The 13,818-nt window shown below is 45.2% G+C and overlaps 1 protein-coding gene across 1 annotated transcript in view; it reads left to right on the top strand.

The window, feature by feature from the left end:
* Positions 1–4,102: 4,102 nt before the first annotated feature.
* Positions 4,103–13,818, top strand: part of NUP93 (nucleoporin 93) — a 103,424-nt gene continuing 93,708 nt past the window's right edge. The window contains exon 1 of the mRNA XM_047834843.1: positions 4,103–4,196. The gene's annotated coding sequence lies outside the window, so the exon portion shown is untranslated. The remainder of the gene's footprint in view (positions 4,197–13,818) is intronic.

Genomic DNA, 13,818 nt, shown 5'->3' with positions numbered 1-13,818 from the left:
GCTATGCTGGGATGGGTAGGTATGCAGCTTTCCCCTGATGGGTCAGGGAACCCTGTATTCAAATCTAGAGTATTGTGGCAACAGGCCTCGCCAGAAATAAAAACAGTTAACACTTACTGAGCACCTACTATATGCAAGACTCTGCTCTAAGCCTTAAACGCTTATTAACTACTTTAATTAATCCTTAAAACAACACTTCATGGTAGATTATTCTTCTCCCCGCAAGAATACCCACGATGTGAAACAGGTAATCTCCTCCCAAAGTAAACTTCGGTGTTCTTGGGTATAGTTACTAAAGAAGGGAGAATGAATGGTGGAAAGCCCCAAAGCCACCCACGTCCACTATTGTTCCCCATACTTGTTTGCTGATACTTGATTTTTCCGGAGTTTGCAGCAAAGGATTAGGTCTTCTGCTTTCTAAGAGGGGTAATAGTTAGAAGTCTGCTTCGGTTTCCTACTTTCATTCTTGGAGACACACTTTTCTTTTGTGATTTAAGTCTCCCCCGCCCCCGCCCCTCCAGCTGCAAACACATTTAATAATCAACCACAACAGAGCCCCTGACAGATGGGCCTTGAAACAGATGGCTCCATTGAAAGGCAGCAATTGAAAATGGAACGTAATTTGAACCAATCAAGAAGATGGGGTCTCTTGGAGGCAAAGTTTCTGCAGAAACTGAAACCGTACCCCTACAGCTCCTTTGGTATATTTCCACATCACCCCTCCCCCCCACTGCAGATGAGCCTTCCAGGGGGTGGATCCAACTTTTTTTTTTGAAAAAAAAAAAAACATCTGGAATGTTGAAAAGGAAGAGAGAGAACCCCTAGGGCCTTGTCAATCAATTTCACTTTTCTTTTGGCAAATGTAGCATCCAGTGACAAATTGCACAATTTGACATAAACAAAGTTGATAGATGTCGGCAAAGCTGTTTTAAAACAGCAGCAATGCAGAGATGTGTAGGATGGGGTTTTTTCACTCAACAGTCAGTATGTTTAATAACAAATAAAACAACCAGATGTTTAATAAATCCTACCACCTTCACAATGTCATCTGATAGTAGCTTCTGTTGGTTAATGAGACTATGGTATTGGGGCCCCTGGGTGGCTCAGTCAGTTAAGCATTTAAATCTCGGTTTTGGCTCAGTCATGATCTCACAGTTTTGTGAGTTCAAGCCCTGCGTCAGGCTCTGTACTGGCAGTGTGGAGCCTGCTTGGGATTCTCTCTCTTTCCCTCTCTCTCTGTCCCTCCCTTGCTCACATGCTCTCTGTCTCTCTCAAAATAAATAAATAAACTAAAAAAAAAAAAAAAAGAATGTGGTATTTGTTCCAATCCCAATTCAGGAAGTTGGTAGTAAAGTCCATTTAAGGACTTCACTGGATAGCTCTTATTCTTATAGGAGCTTCTTTTTTCAGTTTTTTAAAAAATGTTTATTTATTTGAGAAAGAGAGAGAGAATCCCGGGCAGACTCTGTATCGTCAGCACAGAGCCCGATGCAGGGCTCAAACCCATGAACCGTGAGATCATGACCTGAACCAAAATCAAGAGCCCGAAGCTTAACCAACCGAGTCACCCACGTGCCCCTATTGTAGGAGCTTTTAAGCTCACCTCTGAGAGTTTCTTGGACTAGGAAATATTGGCCTTGACATCCTGAGACTAGAGAGTATAGTCCCTGGTCTGCCACTGTCCCTATGTAACCTTGGGTGAGTCATTTAATCCTCCTGGAGTTTAGGTTCCCCACAGAATACGTGATGATGATCAGCCCTGCCCTGCTTAACCCTGGGTTGTTGCAAAGTTCAAGCACAATATTAGATGAGAATCACTTTTTCTTTAATTTGGAGTGTATTGATTTTTTTTATTGAGAAATAATTTCATCTAGTAAAGCGCACAAATCTTGAAAACTCATCTGAAGTGCACAGGGAGAAGCTTCTCTTTTAAGCTTTTAATGACTTGTAAAGAATATTACTGATCATTCAGCCACGGTTTGAGAAGCTTTATGTAATTCGCCACCACCCACTAGGAAGCCATCTCTGGCAGTGCAGTTCAGGATAGAGGGCAATCCTGGCATTGGATTTTGTCTGTCATTTAAGAAATATTTCTTGCTTTCCTTCACAGTACCACATGCTTGGGATTGTGGACAAGTCTAAAGAAACAAAACAAGGTTCCAAACTGCAAACAGTCGGGGGAGGGGAAGTGCTATGAATTCTGGATAGCAAAACATGTAACATTCCACAGCATAGAGAATATTTCACTTATTTTTTACTTTTTTATTGTAGTGTAATGAATAATATATGTGCGGTAAAGTGCACAAATCTTAAATGTGCAGCTCGATGAATTTTTAAAAAGTGAATACATCCATGCACTCAGCACCCAGATTAAGAAACAGAACATTAACAGACCTCAGAAGATTCTCTCATTTCCCTTCCCAGTCAACAGCCCTTCCGCCCTTCAAAATCACCACTATTCTGATATCTGTCACCATAGGTTAGTTTTGCCTGATTTGAACTTTAAAGAAATGGAGTCCTACTTTTGGGTCTGGTTCTTTTTTACCATTATGCGTGTGAGATTCATTCATGTTCACTCTCTTAGTTACTGCAGTATTTTGTTATGTATCTGCACCATAATTTATTTATCCATTCTTCTGTTAATGGGCATTTTGGCTGTTTCCACTTTTGGGTTAGGGTGCTATCAACTTTGTTGTGTATGGCGTTTGGTAAAAATATGTACACATTTATGCTGAAATAGAAAGATTGATTCCATGAACATACATATATACACATGTAAAATTGTTGGGTCCTGGAGGACGTGTGTATTTAGCTTTCATATATTTTGTGAGTTTTCCAAAGTGGTTGTCCCTGTTTCCAACCCTTCAGTAATATATGATGGTCCCAGGTGCTCCACAGCCTTTCAAAAATTTTTATTCTCGTGTTAAAGACGCATAACATAAAAAATATACTGTATTAACCATTTTCAAGTGTACAGTTGAGGGATATTAAATATTTTCATAATGTGCAATCGTCACTACCATCCATCTCCATAACTCTTCACTTCGTAAAACTGAAACTGTACTCACGAAACAAGAACCCACTATTTTCCTCCCCTTCCATCCAGTGCCTGGCAACCACCTTATCCTTCCTTCTCTCTATAATTTTGGCTACTCTAAGTACTATAAGTATAAATAGAATCATAGCATTACTTTTTTTGCAATTGGCTTGTATCAATTAGTGTGTCCTCAAATTTTATCTATGTTGTAGAATATGTCAGAATTTTCATCCTTTTTAAGGCTGAATAATATTTTATTGTATGTATATACCTCATTTGATTATTCATCTGTCGCTGGACACTTGAGTTGCTTCCATGTTTTGTTTGTTGTAAATAATGCTGGCTGCTATGAATATGGGTGTACATATACCTCTTTGAGACCTTCAGTTCTTTTGGGAATGTACCCAGAGGTGGACCTGCTGGATTCTATGGAAATTCTATTTTTAATTTTTTAGGAACTTCCATACTCTTTTCCAAAGGGGCTGTACCATTTTACATTCCTATTCTTCACACATCAAGCTTGTTTACCCATGGAGCTTTCACTCTTGTTCGTCTGCTTGGAGTGCTCTGCCGCCAAGACTTTGCAAGACTAGCCCTTCCTCATCATTGTGTTTCAGCTCGGACAGCACCTCTTCAGAGAGGCCTTGGGACGGAACAGGCATTCTCATTCTCATTACCCTGCTTTTTTTTTGGTCATAGCCCTCCTTACAAACTGGCAGGTATTTATTGTAATTTTGTTTCTCCCACCAGCTCGACAACTCCATTAGAGCAAGGATCTTGTCTGTCGTGGTCACCACTGTGCTCCCAGCGCCACTGTGCCCCCAGTACCTGGCACTAGGATCGTGCTCAATAAACGGTTAGAAACCCGCGCTAGAGATTGTGCATTCGCTCTCAGCCAACTCTAACCAGGAGGGAAGGCTGAGGGCCAAGGCCACGGGCTAGGGGGGCGTGGCAGCTCAGCCGGAGGCCCCGGCCACAGCCCCGCCCGTGTCCTTGTTCTCCTCCGCGGGTCTCCATAAAGTTTATTTGGTGGCGCGCCGCGCGAGGGCTTCTGGGAGGGCCAACTTCGGCCAATCAGGTAGCGCGGGCGAGCGGCGCGAGAAGCGGCGGCCGCGTTCTCCAGCCGGGACTCGAGCTGCTGAGACTGCTGCAGTGTCAGGTAAGGGTGTCGGTGTCTATGTCCTTCCCACTCGGGGCTTGTCCTTGAACCAACCCGGGGACCCGAGGCTGGGCGGAGTCCGGTCCGCACGCTCGGAGCCACGTTGCCCTCACTTCCCGTTCGCCGTCTGGCAGCCGAGCACGCTTGACGCCGGCGACTCATCTCCCTGTCGAACCGTCCCCATTATAGTGTCTGGCAGCGCCCTGGGAGTGCCTTCTATCCGCTCTCTTTTTGAACACGGAGCTTTGGCCTCCTGACTCCCCTCCTCCCTTACTGCGGCGCTCTGCCGCGGCGCGTCACGCCCACACCCGCACCCCCACCCTGTGCACAGCGAACCCACTCTGGGTTGGGGCGGCGCCCCTCTCCGCCACAGCACTCCGCCTGCGTGCTAGCCCCTGGGGATGTACCCTGTCCTCCCTCCAAGGGCGGGGGTGTCGACCCTGTTAGCCTTTCCCCACCCTTGGCCTGTCTGCTGTACCCGCATCCAGGGGAATGCTGCTCCGCACGTAGGGACACGCAAGAGATTAGAACCTGGAGATGGCCTGCACTTTCTTGGCCCTCGCTGCAATGCCTGAGTTTACTGGGTTTCTTTAAAAAATTGCGGGACGGACCCCAGGGATCTTCGGTCAGAGTTTGGACCACCCTTTCACAGATCCGATGGTTTGCCCTTGTCAAGTGAGAAGGAGATTTGGGTTTTTTGTTGTTGTTTGTTTTGGCCGAATTGCTTTTCAGCATGAGCAAGGATCACCTTTTGTATTCTGTCTGCGGAACCTCAGAGGGTGTCCTTGGGCATCATAGCTTTTCTTTCTTTCAGCTGTTCTTTGTGCATTTGTATTTGGGACATTTGAGTTTCCATTCATGATGAATTTCTGTTCAAGGCTCATAGTTTTAAATACTTACGTATTAGGCTAACAGATCCTCTATTTGTATCTCCAGTGGGGGCTTCTCCCTCGACATCTACCCAGCTACCTATTTTCTATCTATCCCTACCGAGATGGATGTTAGTGAACTCAGACTGCACCTGTCAAGAGAGGCCTAGCAAGCTTCCCATCATCTCGCCTCCCAAACTGCTCTTCTTTTTGTTTTTGTTTTTGTTTTTGTTTTTGTTTTCTATCTCGGTAACATAAAAGATCTAGACAATAACCTTTGAGTCACCCTTGACTGCTCTTTTTCTTTCTCATTCCACATCCAGTGCTTACCACCCTGGGCCAAGTCACCACCACCTCTCACCTGGATTATTGAAATAGTCTCCCAGCTGGTCTCCCTGCTTCTGCCCTTGCATTCATGCCCTATTTTTCAGCCCAGCAGCTAGAAGGATCCTTTTGAAACGCAGGTCAGATCATATCACTCCTTTACACAAAAACCCTCCAGTGAGTTTCCGTCTCATTTAAAGACAAATGCCTCCTAGTGAGCCATAAGGCTTTACATAATCTGACCCACTGTTACTTTCCCACTCTCACTTTCTGCTGTTCTCCCTTTCCAGATGTCAGACATGCTTTGACCTCAGGGCCTTTCTGCTAGGGGTTCAATATCCGTGTGGTTTGCTCCCTCACTTTTTTCAGGTTTTTATTCAGGGATCATGTAGTGAGGCTTTCCCCAGTTTCTGTCTTCACTTCTGCTTCACTTGTTCTTCTTAGCAATTCTATTTTAGTTATTCACCTTGTGTATTGTCTTTCCCTTCCAGAATGTGAAGGGCAGAGTGTTTTTATCTGTTTTGTTCCCTGATAATCTTCAGCACCTAGATCTGGCACGCAGTAGGTGCTCAATAAATGCTAAATAAACGAATGTTCCTGGCACCTTTAGAGACTTGGAATACAGTGATGAATTAAACAGTCCTGCCCTCGTTGGACTGATGTTCCTATGGAGGACACCGCCAGCAATAAACAAACAAATATAGAGTGTAGTATCAGACTATTTTTAAAAGGAGGACAAGGATTTCTGAACAGATTGAAGTGAGAGAGCAAGTGATGGGAATATCTGGGGCGAGAGCATTCCTGGAAGGGGAATACCAAGTGCCAAGACCCTGAGGTGGGAACAGTTGCAGAAGTGGTGAGCTTGAGTGTCTGAATCTGTTTCTTGATGGAGCGAAGTAGAAAATAAGGTAGAAATACAGATGTTCCAAAGAGGGGGAGAGGTCAGCAGAGACCCAGAGGTGAGGGTCCAAGGGGTATTCAGGGAACAAGCCACTTTAATTCATCAAACATGTATTTGGTACCTATTTAATGCTAAACTTGGCTGCTGAGGGTTCAGAGTTGAGCAGTCTGCCTTACAGGAATTTGCCATGTAGAGGAGACAAACATGGGAAGAAATAATTACAACTATTTCACCAGAGAAGAACAGTAACAGAAGGTTCAGAATAGTGTGGGAGGGGTGTGGGATGGGGAGGACTGCCCTAGCTGACTTTGCAGGATACATAGGAGTTCCCCATGTGACAGTGTAGGCTTGGGATGTGTTATAGCAGAATATGCAGCTGCATATGCAGGAGTACGAAGGGAGGAAACAGCGAGAATCACCCCCAAGAGTAGAGACTTACTAGGGTATCTTTGGGGGAAGGGGAGTGAGAGATGTGGATGGTAAAAGTGACAGTGTCAGAATGCATGCATTTCCTCCTGGAGAGGATGGAAGATGTCCCTGGTGAGATTAAGGCAGGGGAGCATTTCAGAAAGACTTCTTGCTAAGGGGAGGGTGAGTTAGAGGAACAAGAGGTGGTCAGGAGAAAAGCTTGAGGGTCAGACGGGGGGCGAGAGAGATGAGGATTGCCTTTCGCAAAAGGTTCGAGAGGTAGACCTGGATATTGGCTGGATGTTCAGGAGCAGAGGAAGGTGACCCTCATGTGATTCCCGGGTGGTTTCTGGCTGACTTGCTGGATGCTAATAGTTTTACCGAGAGACTGGGAGCCCAGGAGGAGAAATTGGTGGTGTTGGTAGCTAAGGGGAGAGAGAAGTGATGAGTTTGGTTTGGGACATGTGTAGTTTGAGGCACCCATGGGTCATCCAGGTGCAGATGTCAGGTGGACAGTTGGAGGTACTAGTTCAGGGGAGAGAGCTGGCCTGGACATAGAATAATTTCTACCAAACCCTTGTTTTGATAAATTAGGGTTCTTATCTGGGCCCAGATAGTCCTCAGGGGTCTTTGGGTGGCCTTTTGGAGGAGGGGTCCTATGAGCCTCCTGCCATTGTATCTTCAAGAGTGTGTGTGTGGTTCTGTTATGTGCACATGTGTACACGAACATTAGACTCACAGATGTCTGTGGCCATTCGAAATATTAATAATCACTGGTAGGGGTTCTAGTTGAAGCCATGGCCAAAGGTGGATCTTATCCAGAGAAATACACAGTGTGGGAAGAGGAGGTCCAAGGATAGAAGCTTGGCATTTAAGGGATGGATAGATGTAGAAGCCACAGCAGAGGAGGCTGAGGGAGGGAAAAGCTGGGAGAGCAGGAGGCGAACCAGGGAAAGGTGGCATCTTCAAGTCAAGGGAGGAGAGTGTTTCAGGAAGAAAGGAATGGTCAGGGTGTCAGAGGCTGAGAGGAAGGGTTGAAAGTCCATTGGACTTAGCAGTTAGGTCAGTGGTGGCTGCAGAGAAATGGGGAAAATAGTGAGGCGAGCAGGAGTTAGGTTGCAGCTGATGATGTGTGGATGAGGCATGACAAAGGATGGCCATCTTTTTTTGAAGAGAGAGTGAGGGCTGGAGGAACGTGTGGGATTGAGGATTTGTTTGTTTTTATGTTTGTTTATTTTTTGAGAGAGAGAGCAAGAGCGCATGTGCACACGCATGAGTAGGGGAGGGGCAGAGAGAGAGAGAGGGAGACACAGAATCCGAAGCAGGCTCTAGGCCCTGAGCTGTCAGCACAGAGCCCAATGCGGGGCTCAAACACATGGACCACAAGATCATGACCTGAGCTGAAGTCGGATGCTTGACTGAGTCACACAGGCACCCCAAGGAATTGTTTTTAATCTTTTAATTTTAGAATAATTTTAGATTTACAGAAAATATGTAAGATTAGTACAGAGTTCTCTGTACTCCTCACCCAGTTTCCCCTACTGATGAGGAATTATCTTAGGAGAGGAGACACCTGAACTCTAGGAGAAGCCGCCAAAGACAACCATCATTTCCTGAGCTCTGGCTGTGTGCAAGTCCCCGCCACGGGCTTTGCCTGCATAATCTAACGTCATCCTCACAACGGCTCTCTGATGTCTAAATCTGTTCCCTTCCTGGTCTTTCTCATTTCAGTAAGTGGCACATTCATGCTCCTGAGTTACTTACTTAGGCCTAAAACCTCGGCATCGTGTTCGACTTCTTTTCTCTCACGCTCTACATAAGTGATTCATATTTACGCGAAATCTATTCTTAAAATGTAAACGTGAGTCAGTCTCACTTTTTGTCTCTTCCGCCACTACCATCCTGGTCCATACCACTCTCCTGTATCACATCTGGGTAGTAAGAGCAGCCTCCTGACTGGTCTCCCTGTTGTTACTTTGTGCCCTTCCTCCCTGCAGTCTGTTCTCTATGCAGAAGTGGGATTGAGCCTTTGAAAAGGCTTAACCCTTTGGTAGTTCCCATCACACACAGACGAAAATCAGACGTTCTTATTACCATGTGCTGTGAAACCTACACCACGGAGCCCCTGCCGTAACCCCTCTCCCACCACTTTTCCCTGTCATGTTGCGCTTCAGTCACGTGGCCTCCTGTTCTTCTTCACATACGCTAAATTTGCTTTTGCCTTGAAGCTTTTGCAATCGCCGTTTCCTTTGCAAGAACATTCTTCCAGATATCAGTATAGCTCACTCCTTTATTTCATTTAGGTCTTTGTTCAAGTTTCCTTTTTTTGTAAGTGTTTATTTATTTACTTTGAGAGAGAGAGGAGAGTGCAGGTGAGGGAAGGAGGGGCAGAGAGGATGAGAGAGATTCCCAGGCAGGCTCAGCAGCTGTCTGCGCAGAGCCCAACACGAGGCTTGAACTCACGAACCGTGAGATCATGACCTGAGCCAAAACCAAGAGTCGGACGCTTAACCGACTGATTGACCTAGGCCACCCCGAAGGTTTCCTTCTTAAAGAAGCTTTGCAGAACACCCCAGCTAAAGCAGTCCCACTGTTCATTCTGCCACATTTCCCTGTTTTATCTCCTTGCGAGCACTTACCAATACCTGGCATCATTTGTCAATTTGTTTATTTTAATTGTCTCCTAACAGACACAAGTGTTTTGAGTCCCAGAACCTTGTCTGGTTTTTCCACAGCTCCATCCCCAGTGCCTTGAACAGATAGTACCTAGCGCATGGGAGATGCTTAATAAATATTTGTTAAATGAAGGAAGATGAGGCTGTGACTTTGGTGGACCCAACAAGGTCAGCATAGGAATTTAAACAATAGGAGTCAGGCTGGCTGGGTCCAGGGACCCACAGGAGGTCCCACAGGACCAGCCAAGAGGATTCTTGTCTTTCCATCAGATAGAAATCAAACAGGAGCCGAGAGGAAGTGAGAGCAGAGTTTCCTGAAGACGCAGAGTGCAGATACAAACGGAGCATCTGGGAGACTCAGAAAGGAAAGACGAGGGAGTGTCATCTATGCTGGGGGGCTGGGGTTCTTACTGAGGATTGTGATCCATTCGTTGTAAGTGCTTCTTTAGGCATCTGGGAACTGGTTAAAATGGACAAGTATTTAGGTGTCCTCTATAAGCTGCTTATGCCCTGGGGCCAAGGGTCTTGGTAAGTCAGTGGTCTGGAAAACATACATAACAGCCTCGCTGGTCACTCCTTAGATGTTGTCTCTTGTGCTGGAAGACTCCAAAGAAATCATTAACTCAAGAATCATTAAATCAAGAAATCATTCACAAGGAGGACATGCACTGTCTGTACTATAAGACGTGTGTAAGGCGGGGGCTCAGGCCTTAGCAAGAATGAAGGCAGCAAAAACGCAGTCTTTCATGGGGTCCCTTCTGTTTCCCTAATCTCAGTTAGATATTCTTGGCAAAGTTTGTGGAAGTTTTATTCTGTCAGTCAGTGACTGTGTTGGGGAATCTAGCTGCTGTTCAAGGACATTGTCGGAGTTAAGAAAAGTAAAGCTACAGAATGCTTTAAACTTTAGGCTTTTTGGAAGAGATGGAGAGTCTTGATATAAATAGACAATAACATAAAACAAATGAAGGAGAGTGATATCAGCACAATGGCAAGCTAAGAGGTCCTGATGCCTGTCTCTGCATAAAAACAACAGAACAACTAACAAAAACCACGTATTGACAAAAATAGGTCTGTGAGAGCTCCACAGTGACACAAGGCAGCTGCAGACACCCTGTGGAGCACCAAAACTGAGGATTGGCTACATGGAAATCTGTAAGGCAGATACATGAACAGAATTTAGGTGAGAGGAGATTTTTGTGGGATGGATATTTAGGAAAACCATTTGGTAGGTAGGACTTGAATTGGTGGTAAAAATAATAGCTGAGGATTATTGCGTGGTTATTATGTGGCCTGTGAAGAAGACATAGCTCTTTTTCCATTTCACAGATGGGGCCTAACAAGAGTAATTAACTTGCCCAAAGGCGCCTCACCGGAGAGTGGAGGGGCTGGCTGGAGCTCAGGGGTAGAGTGGAGGGTGGGGAAAATAGCATGAGCAGGGCGTACGTAAGGATGGTTAGGAGCAGAGTAAATCGGGTAACTGGTACGTAGGGTTTAATGAAAAGCAGTGCCTCGTCTGCATCCCTGTGAGTGGAAGGCATTGAGGCTTTTGAGCAGGAGCAACATAGGGAAAGTGATGGTGGAAAGATTGAGGCAGCCACAGCAAGCAGAGTGACGTGGGAGTGGAGTGGGAGGGGCTCGAAGACATCCTGGTGTCTCTCAAGAACTTGGATTTAAAAGGGTGGAAGTCCGGCCTCCTGTAATGGTGAATAAGATAGAAGCAGCAGTTAGACTAACTTCATTGTGGTCGTCATCTCCCAATATGGGCAGAGATACGCATGTTACGTTGTAGATCTTAGACTTACCCGTTGTTCTGTATCAATTATATCTGAATAAAGCTGGGGGAGGAAGGCAAGTACCTTTTGCTATCTAAATCTGTTAAGTAATGAGAGTTGGGATAGCAGATTTGGAGAGTGAAGGCTATCTTGTCATCTGAATCTAAAGTATTTGGTTTCCTGAGTTTTTGTTAGGGAGGAACAGTGATTTGGATGGTGAGAAATACCTGTCTGCTTTCTCTCAAAAAATATATCTGCATCTCTTTGGTTTCTGAGTCTGGAAGTCAGAGAGTACCTGTATATAAACCATCTGAAGTCATGCGCAGATGTAAAGGAGAAGGGTGAGTTAAAACCAGAGAGAGAGGGAGTGAGAGCGAGAGAGAAGCCAGGGGACAGAGTGAAGGAGATGAGGAGGGCAGGTCTTGGGCAAGGGGAGCTGGGGGGGGGGGGGTTACTGCATTTTGAGATGTGCCAGATGTGACAGTTACGTGCTTGAGTGGAAATGCGTAGGCAGTGCCTGGAAACTCTGGGTTGCAATGTGAGTGCAGGGCGCAGAGTGGGAGTGTGGATTTGATAGTCATTGCCATCGAGGATTCAGGGCCACTGGTGAGACAGACGCTCCGAAGTAGGGGATGTACAGCAATTTAGAAATGAACGAGTTGTTGGGGCACCTGGGTGGCTCAGTGAGTTAAGCGGTTAAGTGTCTTACTTGATCTCAAGGCTCGTGGGTTCGGGCCCTGTGTCGGGCGGGCTCTGTGCCGACAGCTCAGAGCCTGGAGCCAGCTTTGGATTCTTGTCTCCCTCTCTCTCTGCCCCTCCCCCACTTACACTCTGTCTCTCTCTCTCTCTCTCTCTCTCTCTCAAAAAGAAATAAACATTAAAAATTAAAAAAAAATTAACAAGTTGTTTGAAGTTAGACAAGGTCACATATAGCCATGGAAAAGAATTCAGACTGACAGAGGTGTAAGATGGAAAATCCCAACTCTTCCCTTTGCTTTCTGGAGGTAATGCTAAGGTACATTTCTCGCTATGTAATGTTTCTTTTCTGTGAATTTTCTGTGAATTATCTTAAGTGTATAGCTCAGTGAATTTTTACGTATTTATCCAATCATGTGACCACTAACCATATTGAGATATGGAACATTTACAACGTGAGCTGCCATAATAAAATACCATAAACTGGGTGGCTTAAATAGCAGAAGTTTATTTTGTCACAGTTCTGGAGGCTGGGAGTCTGAGATCAGAGTGCCAGCGTGGTCGGGTCCTGGCGAAGACCTGCTTCCTGGTTGTTAGATGGCTGCTATCTCACTGTGTGCTCACATGTTCTTTCCTGGTTGAATGTGGTGGTGGGGTGGGTAGGAAGCAAGCTCCCCGGTGTCCTTTAGTAAGACACTAATCCCTTCATAAGGGCCCCATCTTCATGACCTCATCTGAACCTAATTCCCTTCCAAAGGTCCCTTCTCCAAATACCATCACATTGGGTCTTAAGGCTTCAACATAGGAATTTTGGAGGGGCACTTTATAGTCGATAGCACCCGGAAAGTTTTGTTCTCCTTTCCAATCAGTTACTCACGTGCCCCCACCCTAGAAGAGCCAGTGTTCTGATTTCTACCACCATAGATTTCGTTTTTTCTGTTCTTAAAATCCATTTAAATGCAATCGTGCAGTATGTGTTTTTTCTTTAAAATAAATCTGGCTGCTTTAGTTAACCACCGTGTCGGCAAAATTTATCCATATTCCACATAGCTGTAGTTCAGTCTTTCCTGTTGCTGTGTGGTATACCAGGGTATGAATATGCTGCCGTGAAAATCTCAAATGCGATAATTCTGTCTATACAATGGTGTTTTTTGTTGTTCGTTTGTTTTGTGTGTGTTTTGTTTTTTTAAAGTAACATAGCATTTATTCAACTTTATTTTATTTATTTATTTTTTTATATATAATTTATTGTCAAATTGGTTTCCATACAACACCCAGGGCTCCTCCCAACAGGTGCCCTCCTCTATGTTTTAAGATGATTTGGTGGTGGTGGAGGGCTCAGACTTTTATTAGAATCTGATAAAAGCTGTAGTGCTTTTCTTATATTAAGAAAAACAGAATACATGTATTTCCAGGGTTTCCTAGTGACTTTGATGTCGGTGTCTTGGCCTTCAGGACAATAAGCTTTCCTTGGTTTACAGCAGGGTTTCTCAGCCTCGGCATTATATTTGAGCCATATAATTCTTTGTTGTGGAGGCTGTGCTAGGCATTGTGGTATGTTTAGCTCCACCCTCGACCTGTACCCTCTAGATGTCCGTGGTATGTGGCCTTTCTCCCTGAATTGTGACAACGAGAAATGTCTCTAGATATTGCCAGTGACCTCTGGGGAGGCAAAATTGCCCTCAGTTGGGAAACATTGGTTTAGAGAAAAAAGCCAGAGCCAAAGACCTTTTAGAGGCTGATTTGGTGATCTTCCCTGCTTATGCCAGTTGTAAGATGTGGCCGGTGTCATTAATTTCCATCACCACTCAAATGAGGCTGCTTCTAAGGACACATTAAGTGAGTTTAGAGACTGACTAAAGGGGTGCCTGGGTGGCTCAGTCGGTTAAGCATCTGACTTCGACTAAGGTCATGATCTCACGGTTCCTGAGTTTGAGCCCCACATCAGACTCTGTGGTGACAGAGTGGAGCCTGCTT

This window comes from Prionailurus viverrinus, chromosome E2, assembly GCF_022837055.1.
Source record: "Prionailurus viverrinus isolate Anna chromosome E2, UM_Priviv_1.0, whole genome shotgun sequence".
NCBI classification, from domain to species: Eukaryota; Metazoa; Chordata; class Mammalia; order Carnivora; family Felidae; genus Prionailurus; species Prionailurus viverrinus.
The sequence above is the reverse complement of the archived record's forward strand: the minus strand, read 5'-3'. Positions and strand labels throughout refer to the sequence as shown.